This window comes from Thamnophis sirtalis, unplaced genomic scaffold, assembly GCF_051295495.1.
Source record: "Thamnophis sirtalis isolate CommonGarterSnake01/CBP01778 unplaced genomic scaffold, rThaSir2_p1.2 scaffold_8, whole genome shotgun sequence".
In the NCBI taxonomy this organism is placed as follows: Eukaryota; Metazoa; Chordata; class Lepidosauria; order Squamata; family Natricidae; genus Thamnophis; species Thamnophis sirtalis.
The window spans coordinates 74,117,131-74,139,876 of record NW_028261388.1 but is presented as its reverse complement, the minus strand read 5'-3'; the positions used below and the strand labels follow the sequence as shown (position 1 = coordinate 74,139,876).

The window sequence follows — 22,746 nt, the reverse complement described above, 5'->3', positions numbered from 1 at the left end:
TAAAATGAACCCGGAGTTCATTTTTATCGGCTGCACGCGATCTAATCCTAAAATTGGCGGTTGCCAGACGATTATACCCCAACCATTAGAGGTGTAGGAAGTTATCACCCAGCCCTCTCCCAGAAAAATGAAATATCCTAGGAAATATTGAAAAGGCAGAATATTTCTCTGGATGTGAAAAAGAAAGAAACACTGAATAGCTGCCTGTAGCTTCCTGCCCATCCCCACTTTTGTCAATGGGCCATTAAGAAGGCCAAGCTAATCCACTTTACATAATAAAGACTTCTCCACTTCAGCTGGGGGTGGGATGGGATTAAAGCATGATAATATTGGCCCTTTACTCAACTGACCACATCTGAGAACTCAACCAAACCTGGATTCAAAACACAGCCTAGAGAGTTGCCCCTGCATGGGCCCATGGGAGTCTGACAACCAATCAGAATACATTTCTTACATAGGAACAGGAAACAGAGAGGTGGGACTGAACAGGTTATAAAAAGCCTAGTAAGCCCCTCCCTCAGCGCTTCTCTTCTTCTCCACCAACATTGAAGCATGTGATCACCTTTTCTGTTTAGGGCTCAAGCCATGTGGCCCTGTCCACCAATAAACCATCTTTCCAAGCAGCCTCCCTGTCTCCGGTGTCTTTTTCCCCACTTGGAGCCGAACCCAGAAGGATATTTCTCTCATCATTTCACACCAGGGTTGTTGCCTGTCACATTAGGATTCCCTTCGTGTATTTCATGATGCAGAATCTGATATATGCACATAACTTTGTAAAAAAAAATGGCTACAAGACAATCCTATTCTCAGAGTAAATCCCACTGCCTCTTGGTAAGCTAGTACAAAAGTACATTACAGTTTTAGCCTATGATATAAGGCAGGGGGTCACCAACCTTTCAGACCTCAGGGACCACTAAATTCATAATTTTAAATCCTGCGGACCACTTTTTAAAAAGATAAATAGTATTTAGTGCAATACAAAAATGCAAATATTTTTTTTCTGCGGACCACCAAATTTTCTCACGGATTACCAGTGGTCCACAGTTGGCGACCACTGATAGAAGGGGCCATGGAGTTGACTTATACTATTTTTATAATAAACTTTTGTTTCTTATAGGACTTATTGTTTTAAATTACAAATGCAACTAATTCCATGCATTAAGTGTGTATTCTATAGTCCTACAGATAGAATTTACATACAGTGCTGCCATGTCAGGTTTACATAAAATCTATAGAAATTGGCCACTAGTTGGTAAGAAAGAGTTTACATTTTATACGTCTGCTGCCATTTACTGCTCAAAAGAAATTTCCCCATCTACACATTTTATTTACATTCAGTTTAATTAACATCAAGATATGTTAAGCTGCTACAAATATGAAGCTCTGTGATTGAAAGGCCTCATTGCATTAAGACATAAAGTGATTTCTTTGGTTTTACGGTAGCTTAGCATGTTGTGTAAACTTAAACCCATAAGGCAAAGATTTTAATACAGTAGCCAGTTGCTATATTTAATGTTTATCCAGGTGTAAAGTTCTTTGTTTACAGGATCATGAAGGATTTGAACAAAGGAGATTTGATCTAGAAGAAAACCAAGTTCAGGGAACATCAAGAACCTACATATATTCTCAACTGTTGATCAAGTATGTCTAGTTTAATGAAAAGAAGGACTAGGGGAGACATGATAGCAATATTCCAATATCTCAGGGGCTGCCCCAAAGAAGAGGGACTCAAGCTATTCTCCACAGTACCTGAAGGCAGGACAAGAAGCAATGAATGGAAACTAATCAAGGAGAGAAGAAACTTAGAACTAAGGAGAAATTTCCTGACAGTTAGAATAATTAATCAGTGGAACAACTTGCCTCCAGAAGTTGTGAATGCTCCAATACTGGAAGTTTTTAAGAAGATGTTGGATAACAATTTGTCTGAAGTGGTGTAGGGTTTCCTGCCTAAGCGAGGTTGGACTAGAAGACCTCCAAGGTCCCTTCCAACTCTTGTTATTCCATTCTACGTGTTTCCAATGACTTAGTGCAGTACAATGTAGTTCTGCATCTCATGGCATCTAAATTCATGAACGTGATTTTACTATTCATTATCTTCATACACACTTTTTCCAATTGCAAAAAAGCAACGTGTATTCTATCTTCCAAACTGTGAAGAATATCAGGTCTAGTAAATCCCACTCCCTATATTCAAAGGTATCCATGGAGTCTGATGCCAATTTTACTAAAATAACAGTAAAATCAGGATAATAAATAAATAAATAAATAAATAAACAAACAAACAAACAACTGTTGCAATGCAAACTTTATCCCTGTTGTACTACACACAATGTTATAATACAGATATTAAAAACTGGTACTCTCTGAGCTTGGTTGTTTTCTTGTTGACTTTTCATTACCCAGCTAAGTAACATTATCAGTGCTAGAATGGAGTGGGTCTGCAAACTCCCCCTGCAAATGCCTTTGCCACTGTTTGAGGAAAATATCAACAAAAACAAATATAGGAGAACTACTTAAAAGACAATTTCCATCTTAGAATACTTCAATCCTAACACTGAGATCCATTTTCCAAACCCCTAAATACATACCAAAGACTGTTTTAAAAGTTGAGGCTGGACTATTGAAAACTGAGATGAGGATTTAGGATGCCATGTTTAGTAGTTGATTAATGTTAAATCTAGTCCCTTCTAGATTTGGGCTCTTCTTCTAGACCTGGACTTTTAACATGAGTTTGTTAATTAGAAGCAAAATTATGTTTATATGCCTTTTCATAATGATTCTTGGTTTTAAGGCCTGAACATTGGAAAACAAACATTAAAGAAAGAGTTAATTATATGGAACATCAAACTGACTAACAAGCACTTATGATTTGTATAAAATAAATTGCTTGCTCAAGCCAACTGAATATCATACAGATAGAAGAGCACACTCATTAGCAAGCAGCAGTCTCTTACCATCTGCAATACCATATGGAAAATATAGGAAAATTCCATACGACGTGATAAGGCTACATCCTTTTAAGATGTGATCTTTTTCAAAATATTTGTTGCTCTATAATTGTCTCATTCTCATCTTTCTGAACATTTCTGGCTTCCTTTTCAATTTATAGAGAGAAAAACAAAAAAAGCAACTCAGTTTTACATAGTTTGCAGGATTCAAGAAGAAAGTCACAATTCTCATTCTAAGAATTCTGGGCATTTTAATATTGAGATGGGACTTCTTTTATAATAATGCCATGATTCTGTATTACATAGATAGCTTTGCTTTCACTTTTATGTACGTTTTGGGCTTTGATTAAAAATAATGAGGAGCTGCTGATTTACCAAGAGGAAAAAAATTGAAGAGGGACTTCTGACATATAATAACTTACTAATCCAATTAAAAGGGTTATAAATTTTTGGAAGTTTAATAAACTGACAAGTCTGCTGTGAGATGCAGCTCCACAACTAGGGAATCATTACCATAATCTATTCTTAGGACTTGAGTCTAACATACAGAAAGTATCAATAAACTCCTCCAATGGACTAAATATTACGATGCCATGGAGTAGAGGCCCCTTTCTAAAATGATGTTATTTTCAATGATTTATCTTTACCACAATTTGTTCTCTCAATTCTGAGCTGCAGCAAATACCAATTCTCTAATTAGTATACGTGTACGATGCTTTAAATATAACCTCAGCCATCTATTATTTGTCGTGTTTTATTTATTCGTCAAAATTATATGGCCATCCATTTCATGAAAAAGTTACCCTGGCCAGCATATAATAAAAAGTAATATATAAAAAACAAGTACTATTCTGGAAAAAAAAATGAACATCACAATTTAAGTCTAAGAGAGGTCAGTGGATGTGCAAAGCAATAGCAATAGCAGTTAGACTTATATACTGCTTCATAGGGCTTTCAGCCCTCTCTAAGCGGTTTACAGAGTCAGCATATCACCCCCACAGTCTGGGTCCTCATTTTACCCACCTTGGAAGGATGGAAGGCTGAGTCAACCTTGAGCCGGTGAGATTTGAACAGCCGAACTGCAGATAGCAGTCAGCTGAAGTGGCCTGCAGTACTGCACTCTAACCACTGCGCCACTTCGGCTCAGCAATGCAGCAACCTCAGTATCTTGCTAGTCCGCTGCGAACTCAGACCCAATGGCATAATCAGATTTTGTGGGCCTTCTGGAAAGTTGACAGGGATGGAGTTAGCCCTGAGGGGAGGATATTCCATAAGACAGGTACAAAGGCAAAGACGTCTCACCTGCTATGTCCCACCAAGTATAGCTCTCTAACAGACATGGCCTGTAGCATGCCACTTCTGGTGGGGTTGGCAGATAGATAATCAGGGAGAGGCAATCCTGCAAATAACTCAGCTCTGTATAGATGCTGAATAGAAGTAAGAGAGCATCAAACCCTGCAGCGCCCACACAGTAGAAGCCAAGAGTCCGAACTGCCCCTCCTTTGACTGGCATTGACCCCAGAGAAATGAGGCAAATCAGCACAATACAGGGCCACCCATCCTCTAAGTTGATCCAGGAGGATATCATTGTCAATGCCACTGGAAGCTGCCAAGGAATCAAGTAGAGTGAAGATGGATGCACATCAATTTAATCAAGATAATATATCTACATTATGCATATTTTTACATTTTCAGTGTGTATACAGCTTAAGTTTTGTTATGCACCTTAAAAGGAAAAAAAAGCATGTGTGATTTATTATCAGCCTTGTACCTTCTGAAACCCAAGAAATGCTAAGCTTGCAATATCAGATGCAAAAATAGCTCTGAACAAAAACACAAGATATAAATCTTACACTCTACCGTTTGGAGATATTTTCACTGTGCCATATCTATCAAGCAAATAACATCAATATCCAGAAGTGCTTTTTTTCCTGAAGGTAAATCAATGCCTTAATAATTGACATCGTTTACAAATGCCAGCTTCCTACAGTTTTGCAATACCTCCTGATTTATTTTACCCACTTTTCTATGAATAACCAAAACCCATATCTTTGCTATACCTTTGGCTTCCAATGGATTTCATGATATGTAAAAATACAGATATTTTGCTATTTTTAGATACTTGCAGTTTAGAAGGAATCATGATGGCACAGTGGTTAGAATGCTGTATTGCAGGCTAATTCTGCCCACAGCCTGGAGTTTGATCCTGACCAGCTTAGGGTTGTCTCAGCCTTCCATTTTTCCAAGGTCAGTAAAATGAGAGCCCAGATTGTTGGGGGCAATATGCTGACATTGTAAACAGCTTAGAGAATGCTGTAAAACACTATGAAAAGGTATATAAGTTTAAGTTCTACTGCCATTGCTATGAATTTTAGGGGGTCTTTGCAATAAAGCTGAAATTAGTAGATTTATTTATTTGTTTGTTTGTTTGTTTGTTTGTTTGTTTGTTTGTTTGTTTAAAGCTTTTATATGCTGCCCAATCCCAAAGGCTTACAAAGAAAATATTAAAAAAAACATAACAACAATACAATTTAAAACAACAGTCATCCCTCATAAATTCAATCTAGTCGGGGCCGGACCTCAACAGTGAGTTCAACAGCCCCAGGCCTGCCGGAACAGCCAAGTTTTTACGGCTTTCCTGAAGGCCATCAGAGTGCTTGCTTCGGCAGCACATATACTAAAATTGGAACGATACAGAGAAGATTAGCATGGCCCCTGCGCAAGGATGACACGCAAATTCGTGAAGCGTTCCCTATTTTTCGGATAACTTGTTTAAACAAATAAGAGATCAAAGCTTAATGCATATAAAGAGGATATATAATGTACTAATACAGATGGATTCGGAAACGGAATTGGTTAAAGACTGTATGATAAAGTGGGCTCAGAATATTGAAGAACCAATAATGCTGGACACGTGGGAAAGAATATGGGTAAGAAATGTGAAATTTTCACAAGAACAAAATCTGAGAGAAAATTTTTATAAGATGTTTTATAGATGGCATTTAGATCCTAAAAAGCTGGCTTCTATGTATCCGAATGTACAGCCTAAATGTTGGAGGTGTGGTTCTCTCGATGCTATATATTTTCATATATGGTGGACTTGTCGAAAGGTTAAGGCATTTTGGATAAAAATGTGGTGGATCATGCAAAATATCTTCAAAAGGAGGATAAAATTCACTCCGCAGTTATTTTTACTAGGTATATGTACTGACTTTACAGCGGTAGAGACCAATTTGGTTCTGCACCTAATAACGGCAGCAAGACTGTTGGTGGCGCAATACTGGAAGAAGGAAGAATTGCCTACTATTCAAGAATGGACGTTAAAAGTTACAAACCTAGCCGAGATGGCTAAAATATCGGCATATCTTAAAGATCACTCAAATGAGAGATATAAATGAGACTGGAAAAAATGGATTGACTATACACAAAACAAATATGGGACTAAGAAATTCCAGATAGCCTATGCTTAAGATTAGGAATAAGTTAAACTGCTTAAAGTTTGGGTAACAGCAAGAAGCTGAGTTCAACGTAGAGATCTTATTGACTTTCTTTTTTTTTCTTTAATCTGAAGGCCATCAGAGTGGGTATGGTCCGGATTTCCAGGGGCAGCTGATTGCAAAGAGTCGGAGCAGCCACCGAGAAGGCTCTCCTCTTACTGGTCTCTGGGAGGTATGTGTCAGCAGGCGGTCTCAAAGGTATCCTGGCCCTAAGCCAGTGATGGGCAACCTTTTTGGCGTGGTGTGTCAAAAATCGGCAAAAAATCGAGCATAACTCGCGTTGTGTGTCACTTCGACAAAAACATAATTTTGCGCAATTTATAGTTTAAACTACAAAAGTATATAATTGCAATATAATTGTATTTAATAAACCAAAAACAAATTATTTAACATAGCTGCTTAGTAACTTCTTTGTTCATCAGTCGATTTCGTATGTTGCCCTTGATATTATTATCAGTATCACTTACCAACGGTCCTGCTTAGCAACCAAAATGTTGGCTCAGAAACTCTGGCATTGAAGCGTGCAAGTCTTAAAGCTGTCAAGTTACAAGAACCTTGCACCCCTAACCCTTTAGGAAAAAAACCCCAGGGGTCTTCAAACCTGACAGCTTTAAGCCTTGTGGACTTCAACTCTTCAACTAAAAGAGAGACTGATAAATATTAAAAAAAATAAAACCAAAAAGCAGCTACTGCAGTGGCTTAGAATTTTACTCAATTACTGTTGAGCCCATGGAAAGTTCTGCAGCCCCAGGAGCAAAGGAAGGGGGATGGAGAGAGAGAGATTGGCTGTTTGGGGTGCTTGAAACCACCTGGCCCTCCCCAAAGGAAACCCTCATTTGCAGGATGAGCCTCGACTGGCTCTGCCCAGCAGGGTTACCCCAAGCGCCATTGGGCAGCGACGGATGCTTATCCTTTTTCCTTCGGCTGCTTCAGCTGGGACTTCAGACACCCCAAGGGAGGGACTTTATCGGGCCTCCCCCTCCCCACCCTTTGAATGAAGGTGTGATATGGCTCCTCCATCCCTGCTCTTTAACCCAGCCAGAATTACAGGAGGGCTGCCCCCGTTCTGCTTTCCGGGGTGGATCTTAGCCGAGGGACACCAAGACCCCAGAATGGGTGGGGGGTGGGGGAAGAGCTTCTTGACGGAGGCCACGATCGACTTTTGGAAGTTGTGTTTTCGTAAAATAAGATTAACCTTTGGATGTGTTTGTTCCGCTCGGCCAGCGGCGTTTTCTCCCACTTAATCCCGGCGGATCCTGATATCTGAGCTGGAAAACTGCAACCCCCCGGAAATGATGACGCCCCGCTGAGTAGCTGGGACTTGCAGAAAAAGGCTGCAGAGAGAGAAGCGTTCGATCCGTAATCCGTCTGTGGGGGGCGCTGGGGACAGGCCGGGCCCCTTCTTCCCACCTCTATCCCCCCCACTCTTGAGGGACAAGCCCTTTCCCCTGTCCCAACGGTGGAATTTGAGGCTACCTCTGCTTTCCCTCTCCCTCCCTCAGTTGTGCAGCAGCGGCAGCGGCAGCTCTCAGCCTGGGCGGCAGCGTCACGCAGGCTGTGGAAGGAGGGGGAGGAGGAGGGAACCAAAGAGAGCTTTTACCGAGTCTGCGCCCCACAGCCAGGACCGTCCTGGCGCCTCAAGCCGCGTTTCTTCCTGCAAAGCCCTTCTGGCGTCAAGCGGAACTCTCGGGTTGCCCGAAGGGCTTTGCAGGAAGAAACGCGGCTTGAGGCGCAAGGACGATCCTGGCTGTGGGGCGCAGACCCGGTAAAAGCCTCTCTTTGGTTGGTTCCTCCTCCTCCTTCCACAGCCTGCGTGACGCTGCCGCCCAGGCTGAGAGCTGCCGCTGAAACAAGTTTGGGGAGCATGTGCGTGTCACCCGAAATGGCTACGCGTGTCAGCACTGACACGCGTGTCATAGGTTCGCCATCACTGCCCTAAGCCATGTAGGGCTTTAAAGGTAATAACCAACACCTTGAATTGAGTCCGGAGACCAATAGGTAGCCAGTGCAGCTCACGGAGGATAGGTGTAACGTGGGTATACCTCGGCACACCCAATATCACCTGCGCGGCCCCATTCTGAACTAACTGGAGTCTCCGAACGCTTTTCAAGGGTAGCCCCATGTAGAGCGCGTTACAATCACTTTTCAAATGACTAAAAGTCCATTTTCATTACTTCAGAATTCTAATGAGATCAAGGAAGAGATTCAACTTCTGGGTACAGCAATGGTGGACTGAAGATGGCTCCACTTTTACGTAGCCAATGACCACAATGAAAAGGGAAGCTGCTAAATGAACTGGTTGTTTGGAACTGCTCTCCAGATCAAGGAGATGACAAGGCATATCCACAAATTTGCTCCTTACAGAATCTCTCTGCAGGGAGATTGTAAAAATAGTTATCTCCAGCAGGTGTGAGAGCTCTGGGAACCAGAGGGGAAGTCATGTTGCCTAAGCCAGTGTTTCTCAACCTTGGCAACTTGAAGATGTCTGGACTTCAAGTCCCAGAATTCCCCAGCCAGCATTCGCTGGCTGGGGAATTCTGGGACTTCAAGTCCAGACATCTTCAAGTTGCCAAGGTTGAGAAACACTGGCCTAAGCCATGGTTCGGCACCTTTAAACAAGCACTGTATATGGTCAGCCTCCTCACTTTAACAGTTTTGGGTTCCCGAAACATTTAAAAAAAAAAGTGCCAGCCCATGCACCAGCAGGGGCGGGTAAAACACACACACACACACACAAATTACTTACAATAATACAATTACTTACAAATTACATTAATTTTGAATTCCTCCCCCTCCCTCCGACCCACATACCATTTCCAGCTTTTTCACAGAGGATTTCAACTCTGCTCTTGTCCGCCATGATAAAAATGTAAAAGGAAAAAGGCAAGAGCTGCTGAGGTCAGGCTGGGTTAGCTGCTGCCAGAGTTTCCAATGGATGACTCTGCTTAACTGTTTAAAAAAGCCTCTAAAAAAAGTGCCCTCTACAGGAGGAGGCAAGGGAACCACGTGCCTCATCTACATAAGGAATTTTTCGGCTTTTAACCCTTGCTTAACTCTGCTCGAGTGATCATAAAGATAGACTAGATGAGGCACGTGGTTCTCCCGCCTCCTCCTGTAGAGGGTACTTTTTAGAGGCTTTTTGAAACAGTTAAGCACTAAGCAGAGTCATCCATTGTAACTCTGGCAGCAACTACATCAGCCTTTTTCCTTTTAATTTTTCTTTTCTTTTCATGATGACAGTGGTGAGGCCCTGCCTCCCCTGACTGCACATCCCTGGTATACATCTATTTCCTCTCTTCACTACTTTAGGAAGCTGCTTATTATTGGCAGTTTTACAAGTTAAGAACCTTCTGAAAGGCAAGTTCATTATACTGGGAGAATCTCTTTCCGCTCTGGATGAATAAAATTCTATGTAAGTTTAAGGATTAAAAAGAAAAACTTTATTTTTTGGAAAACAACAAAAGGGGTGCTAGAGTATTTATTCTGAAGAGTTAAGGAGAGCTAGATTGTCTTGAAAGTACATTTCTTGTGGGTTGTTTAAAATCTTACAAAAGAATATCAAAATATTTTGAAATTCATTGTTAAGAAACCCTCCTGTCGGAAAGTTTTGTTGACTGGGAAATAAACAAATGATAAGAGAGAACTAACAATTACAATTAAGAGCAGGGGGGGGGGAAGACCCATTAATACAATAGAGCATTACTATTTGACTGTAGAAGAAATAAAGGCTGTTTGGAAACAATATACTCAGAAATTATTTAAAAGATTGCCTGATTTTATAATAGAGAAGGAGAAATGTTATTGGATAAAATGAAGACTTAGTCTGAATTGAATGCAGATGTGGATTTTAAAACATGCCAAATTACAAAAGTGATGTGGAAAAAGATGCTACAATGGATTTAGCTGATGTCTGAATAGAGGGAACATACGGTATAAATAATAAATGAGAATAGTGACTTGGAAAGCATTCATATCGTGGATTTACAAAATGATGATGATGATACTATCCATTCAGTCATGTCCAACTCTTGGCAATTCTATGGGACAGCTCTTTCCACCTCTTCCAATCTAGCACTACTTCTTTGATGGAGGGATTTACAAAAGCAGCATGTTTAAATAATGAAGCTATTCTACAGAGGAGACAAAGAGAAAATGGTAAGAGATCAGCTTGTAGAACTGACAAGGTTAAAGATCAAGAAAAGTAAACAGAATAAATTCAACATGGACATTTGGTTTCTGATTGCTATGAATGAAATTTCTTTTTGAACAAGCTTTAAAGATCTGTTTATAAACGGGGATATTTATTTCATTTTATTTTTTAGAGAAAGTTTTAAATTGGAAGGCAAAAATAGATTAATTAGATTAAGGTTAAATATAATATTTCTCATAACTCTTAATAGGCTTTTGGTGATTAGATTTAAATGATGAGTTTATATAACTTGATGATTGGTAACAGAAGATATTAAGTCACTGAAGTTGTTTATATTTGCCTGGAGGGAGAGACAATCATCTTTTATAGTATCTTTTCTCTTACTTTTTATTTTCTTTTTTTCCGTCTCTTTGTGCTTCTTTTTTTAATCTTCTTTATTCTTGCAAATGAAAACTCAGGACCGTATAGATTGAAAACATGTGGAAGAGCCGTTCATCCTGGAGTGAATAGGCAATGGCTAAATGATGATTATTAGTCTTTAATCTTTGTATCTGTAAAGTATAACAGAAATTATTACAAAAAGAGATCAAGGAAGCTATGCCATCATAACCCTGATGTAAGTGAAGAAGCTAGTTGTGTAAGGAAATACAGGTGCAAGCAGTAACTACACTTTCATTTTTTTATCTGTAGCAATGGCACCTTATTTAAATAGAATAGAATAGAAAAGAATAGAATAGAATAGAACAGAACAGAACAGAACAGAACAGAATCATAAGATACAATACTCAGTGATAGTCATAGGATACTACATAAAAGCAATCAACATAAATCATAATAGAATGCTAAATAAAAGCAATCAATATAAACCATAAGATAGAAACAACAAAGTTATAGTCATGAGATGCTAAAGGAATAGGTAATAGGAAAGATGAGAAGGATAATAGTGCTTAGATATGGAAGCAGACTGGATAAAGATGTACTTTCCTGCCAACAATTAAACACCACATTTGTTGCACTTAGAGAAATATTTGCCTGCATAATTCCAACTACATATCCAAAACTAGATGGAGGCTGTGACATTTTGCCTTCTCAGCTACTATTTTTTTACTGTGTTTTTAAAATGATCTTGAAAGTTGAACCTGCAAAATGTATGACCCAGTAATCACTTACAAATGGTATTCCAATCTTCTGCTTGCATGAAACAATTTAGTTTACAAATATAATTTGTAATTATACAAATTACAAATGTGTTACAAATTAATAAATGTAATGTACAAATTTAACAATTCCTAAAGCTGCAAATTCAAGTGAATGACATTTCAGCTTTAGAGTAGCGTTTTAGCCACAAATGATGAGGTAAAGAAATTGTGATTTTCTTTGCTGTCAGACTAGGGTTCCTGCCAGTTCTAAGCTCTTCTATAGAAGAGGTTCTACAAATCTACAGTGCCATTTAGAATCGGTTCCAGCTCCCTCCCCCTGCCCGTCCGCACATCATCAAGATGAAGAGCGAGAGGAGGAATTCTGGGAGTTGAAGTCCACAAGTCTTAAAGCTGTCAAGTTTGAACACCCCTGGGTTTTTTTTTCTAAAGTGTTAGGGATGCAAGGGTCCTGTAACTTGACAGCTTTAAGACTTGCGTGCTTCAAATGCCAGAGTTTCTGAGCCAACATTTTGGTTACTAAGCAAGAGCGTTGTTAAGCGAGTTTCACCACATTTTACAAGTTGGCCATGCCCACCCAGTCACATGGCTGGCAAGCCACTCCCACCTGGTCATATGGCCGGCGAGCCACTCCCACAAAGCAGGCCACACCTACAGAAGAGGTTCTAAAAAAAAATTGAAACCCACCACTGGTCAGATGTGACCCATTGGCCTAGATATTATTGAATTTTAGTTACCATCATTATTAGCCAGTATGACCAATGGTGAAATATTATTGGGATTCCTGCCCAACAATACCTGGAGAGCCATACTTTCCCATTTAAAATGTACACACACACACACACACACACACACACACACACACACACACAGAGAGAGAGAGAGAGAGAGAGAGAGAGAGAAAGAGAGGGAGAGAGAGAGAGAGAGAGACTACATATACATATAAATATATTGCATTTTGTGTTATTTATATACATATAACTAGGTTTATTTTTTCTTGTGAGCATATAAAATAGGTCAACCAATCAGAAAAAAAGCCTCCCTACAAATTCTTGTGCCCTGACCTGGAGCTGTTCCACTAGATGAGGTAACATTTGTAGGCCTTGTAATTTATAGATGTGCAAATTAAAATGGCACAAGGGATTTAAAAGAGGTAATGTTGATTCATAACTCCATCTGTTTTCCAAGACTTTCCTACTGTTAAACCAAAACAGATCTAGGAAACATTAGTGAGCAAAGCAGATTAAATTATTGAAACATGCTATAAAATACAAGAATAATACCATTATCTTACTTGAATAAGCAATGCACTGTTTATTACATTCACAGCTGAAAATTTATCAGGCAGAGAAGCTCAATCAATATAACCAGCCACTGACTTGTGTAAAACGTTCTTGATTTGACCTGTCAATATAACAGACCAACATCCAGCAATTACTTTCTTCCTCCCTAATAATGCAAATATTCAACTTCATTTTTAAAGCTCTTATTCAGGATGTTGTGTACACAATTTACTTCACCTTAGCATTTACTTTGTACTCGTCTCTGAAATTGTAGTTTCTCTAATCCTTCTCCCATAATACCATATTTATATCTAGGGCTGGCAATAGAGTCCTCAAGGGTATTGACACATGGGGATTTCAATTTGCCACCTGATGGCATTGAGTCTGGCATACCTCAGGAGTTCACAGCCTCCATGGAAACCATGGATGTGTCCCAAGTCATTGTTGGCCTGGTTCATTCTGGCAATGACAGATAAGATCCGATTTCCATCTCAGGACAGTTACGGCATGACCTGTTAATGGAGGAGTTTGGCATCAACCCATTGCCAAGGACAGACCGTACCATCTGGCTTACTGGTATTATCCTCCTCTGAGAGGAGAGAGGATCTAACAAATGAAGCAAAGAGAGGATCTAGCTGATTGGCAAGTAAGGGATCCAATGGGTCTCCAGATGAACTTGGGGATTTCCTTAAGGACCTGGTGGGTGTTTTGACTTAATCACTGCTTGGAATGAATGGCTAGACTTTTGGGCTGCATGTAGCTTCTCTGCACCGATTGTGGGACACACTTTGGTTTATTGAGAAGCTTCAGGAGATGAAATGACAGAGCAGGCCCACCAGTGGTGGGATTCAGCCAGTTCGCACCTATTCGGGAGAACCGGTTGGTAACTTTCTAAGTAGTTCAGAGAACCGATTGTTGGAAGAAATCTCCTTTTGTTTTTTCCCACTTTGCAGGGCTAATCCTGTAAGGAAAGCAGGAAGGAAACATTCTAGTGATGTTTCTAGCCTAATCTTTATTGTCCTGCTTACAGAAACTGCCTTTCCGGTTAACCCTTATTACATTGCAACAGCTAAGGCGAAGCGCCCATCGACCTGAGTGACCTTGAGTTGGCCAAGCCCACCCAGTAACATGACGACCAAGCCCCACCTACCCAGATGGTCATTAGGGCAGAGAACCGGTTGTTAAATTATTTGAATCCCACCACAGAGGCCCACCCATGTTTACTCAGACTCGTTTCAAGTCTTCCTCAAATAATAATAGTCCATATTCGGGATTACTTCTTGGCAATAAGGGTAAGGAGAGTCTTAAAGTCTTAAAGATCTGGCTACTCTCCCAAGACTTGAGCTAGAGTGATTGGGGCCCCTATCATATATGTTCGGCAGCGTGGATGTTGTAAGCTGAACTTACTATCTATTTCTGTACATTATTTCTGTTCTTTTTATAATTGTATTATGTTGTATTTCCATTTTGCTTAGTTATATTGTACACTACCCTGAGTCAGTTTGGATTCAGGCGCTGTCTAAACTGAATTAATTAAATTGAATTACAATACTTCTATTAGATCATTTATATTATGCTCATTCTCTTTCCCTCTTTCTTCCTTCTGATCCCTTTTGAAAACCTACCTTTTCAGTCAAACCTTTGGGTTTACTCCCAAATCCTCACCACCAATATAAATAATGGGTGTGCCTTAATTTAACCGTCTGCTACTTTTATCATTCCCGGTTCATCTTTCCTTTATTATATTTGCTCTGCCTCTCTGTGTCCCATGATTATTGACATCCCTATTATTGGCATTTATAGTCAATATGAAAAGAGAACTCTTTTTTATTTACTTGCATATGTATTTTGTAAAGCTCCACAAAGCTGTATTAATAATAAGATAACAAATATACAATTAGAGGGATAACCAGCAACTAGGTGGATGGACTTTTTTTTTAATTGAAATTTTTTATATTTTACAAATATATACCTCCCCTCCCTGCCCAAACCCAACTCCCTCCCTAATCCTCCCCAACCTCCCAGAGCAAATACAGGGTATAAACATTAATATCCATATTCTAAAATAAGCTAACAGACTTTAGCATCATCCCTCACTTGTATTTTAACTCCCCTTTTGTAAAGCTAACTTTAAGCAAATTGTATCCTTGCTTGCTCATTCATTCATAAGCTATCTGGAATTTCTTAGTCCCATATTTATTCTGAATATAATCAATCCATCTTCTCCATTCCAGCTTGCATTTCTCATCTGAATGGTCCTTAAGATATGCTGATATTTTAGCCATCTCTGCTAAGTTTGTTACTTCTAGTGTCCATTCTTCAATAGTAGGTAATTCTTCCTTCTTCCAGTACTGCGCCACCAATAGTCTTGCTGCCGTTGTAAGCTTCAAAATCATATTAGTCTCTATAACTGTACAGTCTGTAATTATACCTAACAGGAATAACTGAGGAGTAAACTTTATCCTCTTTTAAAGAATATTTTGCATAATCCACCATATTTTTATCCAGAATGCTTTAACCTTTTTACAAGTCCACCATATATGGTAATACGTAGCATCAACTCAATCACATCTCCAGCATTTAGGTTGTAAATTCGGATACATACAAGCCAATTTTAGGGATCTAAGTGCCATTTATAAAACATCTTGTAGAAGTTCTCTCTCAGGTTTTGGGCTTGCGTAAATTTTACGTTCCTTACCCATATCTTTTCCCATGTATCCATCGCTATTGGTTCTTCAAAATTTTGTGCCCACTTTATCATACAGTCTTTAACTAATTCAGTTTCAGAATCTATTTCTATCAATATATTATATAACCTTTTTACATGCATTGGGCTTTGATCCCTAATCTGTTTTATTAGATTGTCTTCATTCTGCGTGATGCCGATTTTCTGGTCTGTTTTCCATCTGGCCTGTAACTGACCATACTGAAACCATGCTTGAATTACCCTTTCCTCTTTTAATAGGTGGATGGACTTGATTACCACAGTGATGGCTTCACCATTTGAATACCTGAAGGGTCAGGCTAAGGACAAAACATTGTGGCGCTCTGGGGACAGATCAATCTACAGATGTGTTTTCTAAGGGTCTACATCAACTCATGTCATTGGCAATTCTGGACATCTCAGTCACTGAGAATGAATAACCGAGGACTTGTCCCCGTCCCCTCCCAACAAAAAGTATTATTTTGTGATAACTGAAAATCTCTTTTGAGCTCTTGGAATATTGATTTGGGAGTCGATCACTCACCAAGTTGTGATAAAAACAGATACACTGGAATCAGAAGCTGCCGTAAATTTAAAAAGAACTAGCTAGGAAATTCTAGATGGACTTAGCTTACAATGATTAGACTTGTAGAGACATTTAAGGCCAAGCTAGGCCCGTTGCCACGATAAATTTTGTTTGTATATAGAAAGCAGAAAAGGACGAACCACCAGCAAAATCAGGGCATTGATTCAGAAGCAATGGAAAGCTGAACATTAGAAGAAAAGATATGAATATAGCATGTATTTATCTTGTCAAATGAATTTTCTCCTCCCTCCACCCTATATAGCTACAATAACATTTTATTGACATATACTTTAATCTTGCTCTTCCACCTCTTCCTCCCCCTCCCTCCGCCTCCTCCTAGTGTTAGTGATGGTGACGGAGATAATTTTTCAGAAGCTTAGAAAAACCAAATCAAGCATTTGGTTTTTAAGGGTTACTGTAAATACTCCATAATATTAAAAGTGTAAGAGAAATTGACTGTAAGAAAACATAATGCAATGCGAGCACGACCCCCACGCATGCGCGTGTAACCCATGTGCGCCCCAACCCCATGCATGCACGTGACCCCCTGTGCTCCCACTCTCCCTGCACATCCATGTGTGGCACCCCCATGCGCACCCGACACCCCGCACACGCACGCATGACCCCCACATGTGCCCTGCGCATACTTGAAAACTGGCTGGCTGGCAGGAGGTCCGTGTGTGTGTTCATGCATGGTGGGGTTGAGCTGGGGTAACGGCTCTCATGCCTGCAGAGGGCGCTCTGCATGCCACCTGTGGCACATGTGCCATAGGTTCACCATCACAGATATAGGAGGACTAGAAAGAATAAAGTGCCTATGTTAAAAAAAAAATGCTTGAAAAATGTCTTTGAATTTTATACAGTGAACACTTTTTAGATACAAATGTTTTCTTCCTGCTTTCTGCCCAGAATTTGCATGTGTGTTCTGACCCCCCTCTTCCCACACCAACACACTCTGAGTCAAAGATACTTTCCGGAATTTATTAACAGACAGACAGGTCCTTGGCAGCAAGCCGGCACAGATAAGCCGTGGCAGCAATCCAACGCAGATAAGTCTTGGCAGCAATCCAGCCTGCCAAGCTCACAATTCTGTTCTCCAACATTAGTTCCTGCGTTGACTTCTGCAAGAGGACCGTGTGTACAAGCAGTCCTCTTATAGTCTGGAGAGGAGCCTAATGACCACCAGCTGAGCGCAATTACCTCCTGTACTTGCGCAACTGTTCCTGATGTCTATTAGCTCTTCAGTGCCAGGCATCCAGGAACAACTTACTGCTGGCATCCGGATCACTCTCCTTTGTCTCCTCCCCACTGGTCCAAGGCTCAGGCGCCACCTGGTGGCCAACCAGCCTCTCTGCGCCCTGCTCGGAGTCAGAACTCTGTCCAGGGTCCTCCACATCCTCCAGAGCCAACTCATAGGGCCCCTCGCTGTCGGAGTCTGGTGGCAGCTCCAACAGCTCCTGCTGGGCCACAGCAATGTGTGTTTATATATAAAATATATGTGAGAGAGACAGAAATATGTTTGTGTGTGTGTGTGTGTGCATGTTCTGAACCTTTTTAATTTAATTTTGTTTAATTTGCTTGCGCTTCTATTTTATTCTAAATCTATTTCACACATTTGACTGATTGCTTAATTATGTGCCATCAGGTTGACTCTTAGCAACCACATAGATAGAGTTCTCCCTGACCATCTGTCCCTAACCTGGTCTTTCCAGTCTCAAAACTATGCCCTCATTGACTCTGTAACTGATCGCATCCACCTCGCTGCTGGTCCTCCTCCTTTTCTTTCCCAGTGTAAGAAGTTATCACCCAGCCCTCTCCCAGAAAAATGAAATATCCTAGGAAATATTGAAAAGGCAGAATATTTATCTGGATGCGAAAAGAAAGAAACATGTTTTAAAAGACAGAATAGCTGCCTGCAGCTTCCTGCTCATCCCCACTTTTGTCAATGGGCCATTAAGAAGGCCAAGCTAGTCCCTTTACATAATAAAGACTTCTCCATTGCAGCCCCAGGGGGATGGGGTTAAAGCATGATAATATTGCCCCCAACTCCCCACATGGCATCTGAGAACTCAACCAAACCTGGATTCAAAACACAGCCCAGAAAGTTGCCCCTGCATGGCCCCATGGGAGTCTGACAACCAATCAGAATACATTTCTTACACAGGAACAGGAAACAGAGAGGTGGGACTGAACAGGTTATAAAAAGCCTAGCAAGCCCCTCCCTCAGCCCTTCTCTTCTTCTCCACCAACACTGAAGCATGTGATCACCTTTTCTGTTTAGGGCTCAAGCCATGTGGCCCTGTCCAACAATAAACTATATTTCCAAGCAGCCTCCATGTCTCCGGTGTCTTTTCCTCCACTTGGAGCTGAACCCAGAAGGACATTTCTTTCATCAATAGTATTAGAGCCTTCTCCAGAGAATTAGGCATAATTTGTCACACCTAGTATTCCATTTATTAGCTTCTTTATGCTCTGCTTGTTTTTGGCCACTAAAATAAATACAATAAAGTTATTATATGCCCTCCTATACTAATTTGTTCTAAGAACTACATTTATCTCTGCACAAATTATTTGGGAGCAATATGTTGCAAATACATCTACATTTTCACACAAAACGATTCAAGTCAAGTTAGTGGCTTTGGACAAACATTATTAAAAATGATCCACCAACAATTTTCTCCATAGCACAATCTAAGCTCTGGGGACCAACATCAAAACATTTCCTTTAAGCTCTGATCCCTGTTTGCGTCAGTTCCTGCTTCCCCAAAGACCGTAAGACATCATGATGGGCTTTCTGTAATCTCATAATCCCAATGCATAATGAGAATGTTTCATGATATGTTTCGTTGTGTTTCTTTTTCAGTTTCAATGCAATCAACTGGAAATGTGTGTAAAAAATATTTCCAGGAATATTAATTACAATGAATATTTTAATATTAGTAAGTATATAAAGATCTGTCCAAGATGGATGCTATGTGCATTTTACAGATACATTTAGTTCCCTTTCCTCCTGGAAGTGTCGCTATAAAATTAGACTGTGAAATAGTTAATTGTTTAAAATGTTTTATTGCCCAATTAATCAGGGGAGTGCAGACAGGCTCAATTACAACTATTCTTTATGAACCAACTATTAAAAGGCTGCTGGAAAAATTCTGCCTAGTAACTGCAACCTCTTTCAAACTATACAAACTGCAATGGGCCCTCAAAAATTACTAGCAGACAGCACCCCTGAGCATGAAAAAAAAAATCCTATCCCCTCCCCATGGTAAATGTGACCTTTTGATCAGCGAAGGGAAGTCCTTTCACAAAATTGACTGGCATCAACTGGTTGATGTAGAAAAATTTCCTTTGACAACTGCTGGAAAACAACAACGATTGATGTCTTCCAAAACTTGCCTGGTGATTCTATATAGCTAATAGGGGCATCAACTCAAGCCAGTTTGGTCTGGTGGTTAAGGCATCAGCCTAGAAAGCAGGAGATTGGGAGTTCTAGCCCTGCCTTAGCCATGAAAGCCAACTGGGTGGCCTTGGGCCAATCAGTCTCTCTAATGGCATTCATCTAGATTGTCTAAGAAGGATGTGGTTGAATTGGTACTTTTCAACAGTATTTTTACTCGAACCTGGACAAGTGATTTCAGTCAGTAGTGCTGAAGAAGTTATCAATCCATTGGCCACTTCTATATGCAGTGTCACAAATCCTGGATCTCTCTAGATGCTCAGTATTTATCTCTACGAAACTTCTGAAGAACAGAAGTTTCCCCTAACAGTTTGGGGAGATGTATCATCAAAAGGTTCATGATATCCCCTTGTACATTTTCACCTCCAGAAAGATGGTGGTGCACTGGAAGTCTTTATCCAGGCTCTGAAGTCCGCAGGGATTTGAAAGACAATAAAAGGCTGAAATCAAACTCATGCAAGACGTAAGTATTATTTGTCCACAATCCGCCCTGCCTGCTGTCGGTTTCTATATTAGCTGTAGATTAAACTTCCATGAAAGAGTCCAAGAATATATGTCCAGGTAGCTTTTCTCCACTTACAGCTGATCAGTGGTGGGTTTCAAAAAACTTTCGAACCTACTCTGTGGGTGTGGCCTCCTTTGTGGGGGTGGCTTGCCAGCCATGTGACCTGGTGGGAGTGGCTTGCCGGCCATGTGTTTTCTTTCTCTCTTTCTCTCTCTCTCTTTCTCTCTCTCTCCCTCTTTCCTTCCTTTTGTCTCTCCTTTTTTTCTTTCATCTTTCTCTCACCTTTTCTTTCTTTTTTTCTTTTTTTCTTTATTTCTTTCTTCCTTCCTTTCTTTATCTTTCTCTTTCTCTCTGTGTGTGAGTCTGTCTGTGTGTGTGTGTGTGTGTGTCAGTGGCAGGTTTCAAAAAATTTTGGAACCTTTTCTGTAGGTGTGGCCTGCTTTCCGGGTCCACTGGTGGAACCTCTTCTAACCGGTTCGGTAGATTTGACGAACCGGTTCGACCGACTGGTGCGAACTGGTAGCAACCCACCTCTGCAGCTGATGTACCAGTTGCTGCCTTTTTGGGAATAAAACGTCTTGGTGAGAAAACCCAGGCCCTCAATACCCTTAACGCTGAATTACTTTAGTGATTTTATACAGGGCTATCTTTGAAGATTAACCAGAAATTAGCTATTTCAGAAGATGGCATCGTATTATCTGGTCAAATAAGTGGCTGCTATGGTGTTGATCTGACCGCTAGATTTACTATGATCTCCCCCTTGCCTATGAATCCACTGGTGAGGACAAATGATGATCTGAAAGAAAGACAATTAGTAGGTTAATAGCAGACAGGTTGGGGATATCATTTGGAAATGCCAAGTTTTAAGCTTCAGGACTTAACCCAGCGTTGGAAGGCAAAGGTTTCCGGTCTGTTCTCAGCCGGGAGTCACCACCGACGCTAAAAGAAAGTTTCGTGAAGACAGCTATCTGGAAGTTATGAGTTTTATTGAGGAAAGAAAAAACGGGAAGGATGAGACACAGCTCTGTTGTTCCCTGGTCTGCAGCACATTATATATAGTTTGGTTTTCCCTTTTATACAGTTTTTCTTGCTTCGGGCTATTGTGTAAATTCGGATTTTACAAAAATTCTTTTATTCTGGATGATTGCTCTGATCTTGAGTCTCTTGCCTTCGGATTTCACTCGTTCGGTGTCTTGTCCTTGGGCTAATCCTATCATATATCATGAGGAGGGTGTTTTCATGTTCGGACACTTATACAAAGGTGTCTGCTGTATGTAAATAGTCATGATGTTTGTGTTATCTTAGAATTTGATTTTGTGTTTTTGTTATTCTGACCGGTCATTGCTAGATTCAGGGTTTTCCCCAACTTTGTTACCCTTTTCCTAATCCTATTATCCCATGTTTCTTTTCTGACCGAGTGTAACCTCTTCCTGGCTACATGTGTGGTTTTCTCTGGCTATGGCTCCTGCCTGCGTGTTTATCAATTTTTTCTGTACATGCCTTCCGGGTTATTTCTGTTACCTTACTGTTGTGGCCCAGCAGGAGCCGTTGGAGCTGCCACCAGACTCCGACAGCGAGGACCCCTATGAGTCGGCTCTGGAGGATGTGGAGGACCCTGGACAGGGTTCTGAGCAGGGCGCAGAGAGGCTGGTTGGCCACCAGGAGGCGCCTGAGCCTTGGACCAGTGGGGAGGAGACAAGGGAGTGTGAGCCTGAGGTCAGCAGTGAGTTGTTCCTGGAATGCCCGGCACCGAAGAGCTAATAGGCGTCAGGAACAGTTGCGCAGTTACAGGAGGTAATTGCACTCAGCTGGTGGTCATTAGGCTCCTCTCCAGACTATAAAAGGACTGCTTGTGCACATGCTCCTCTTGCAGAAGTCAACACAGGAAATAATGTCAGAGAACATTATTGTGAGCTTGGCAGGCTGGATTGCTGCCAAGATTTATCTGTGCTGGATTGCTGCCCAAGCTTGTTTGTGCTGGTTTGCTGCCAAGGACCTGTCTGTCTGTTAATTAAATGCTGTAACTTATCTTTGGCTCAGAGTGTGTGTTGGTGTGGGACGAGGGGGGTCAGAACACCTTACAATAGTTAAACAGCATAACACTTTATTAAAATAATTAGGTAAATTATGAATCCAAAGGGCTTTGTTTTGGAATACTTTCTTTGATTATTAAAAAAATTTTAAAAAGTAAAAAAATGTCTTTCCATTTCAAATATTAAGCAAAAGGATCTTGATAAACTACAACAGTAGATCAGAAAAATAAAATTGTCCTTAGAAGATCCAAACAGCCCTTTTGGATGGAACATGGAGACTGTGAAGTGAACCTATAGTAAAATGTATTACTTTTCAAAGTCTTTTATTGCAGAAATGGGATCAAACTTTTAAACCATTAAAATAAAACACCTCTTTAATTACTGAAACATTACAGAAAGCTGCAGAGTTTCTTAGGAATTGGGCAC

General features: G+C 40.5%; 1 long non-coding RNA gene and 1 other non-coding gene across 2 annotated transcripts in view; one reads left to right on the top strand and one right to left on the bottom strand.

Moving 5' to 3' along the window:
- Window positions 1-22,746, bottom strand: part of LOC148044493 (uncharacterized) — a 1,189,713-nt gene that overhangs the window by 471,197 nt on the left and 695,770 nt on the right. The window lies entirely within an intron of this gene.
- Window positions 5,602-5,708, top strand: LOC148044496 (U6 spliceosomal RNA). Its single transcript, XR_015697602.1, has one exon. It is a non-coding gene; the product is annotated as a U6 spliceosomal RNA (small nuclear RNA).